The following is a 755-nucleotide window of genomic DNA, read 5'->3' as shown; positions in this document are numbered from 1 at the left end:
CACTTCCAAATTCGCAAACAGACTGGAGGCATAACGATCATGACGAATCGTCTAAGCGCTGGTGGGATCTCCCTACCTTGTGCCAAATATGCTTTCAAGCACTCTTATTTGGGTATGATGTTGCTGAAATTGACCTTCACTCGGGAATTTGAGTTCTTTCAGTTTACTAGAGATTTTCGACAAGTCAAGAGTTGTGTATCCTGAGGCTCTCCCTGTCATCATCTCAATACTTCAGAACGGCCTCAAGGATGTTTTCAGGAATCAGGAAAGATCCCAACTCCCCTCATGCAGAGGAGAGCTCATCAAATCGCTCAGACAATTCGCGGTACCGCGGTCGAGACTCGGCCTCGCGCAAGGTCTATGGAACTTGCGCAAGCTTTGGAATCGCGAAGTATGATGGACTCCCTTGATTGAAAGGATTTTACTGATGTATGAACAGACCACACACGAAAGCCCAGCGAACAGGTTATGAGCCATGCATCGACCCTAAATACTGTCATACAGTTTTTGTCCGACCTTCACTCTCGGTCTTCTGATTTCAGAGACTTTGCTCTGTCCTCTGATTATGTTCGACAGCTCCTCTCTGCATTGTATCCTATTGTTGTTAGCACCGATGCCTTGACTCCAGAGACGGAACTGGGATCGCGTGACTCGACCCTTACTTTCGAAGGGGCAGATGTCATCATCCGACCTTTGGCTGCGTCTGGCCCGTCTCCGATTATTCGAACGAGCAGTATCGAGGATCCGACCTACGC

This window comes from Verticillium alfalfae, genomic scaffold, assembly GCF_000150825.1.
Source record: "Verticillium alfalfae VaMs.102 supercont1.2 genomic scaffold, whole genome shotgun sequence".
Classification (NCBI taxonomy): domain Eukaryota; kingdom Fungi; phylum Ascomycota; class Sordariomycetes; order Glomerellales; family Plectosphaerellaceae; genus Verticillium; species Verticillium alfalfae.
The sequence above is the reverse complement of the archived record's forward strand: the minus strand, read 5'-3'. Positions refer to the sequence as shown.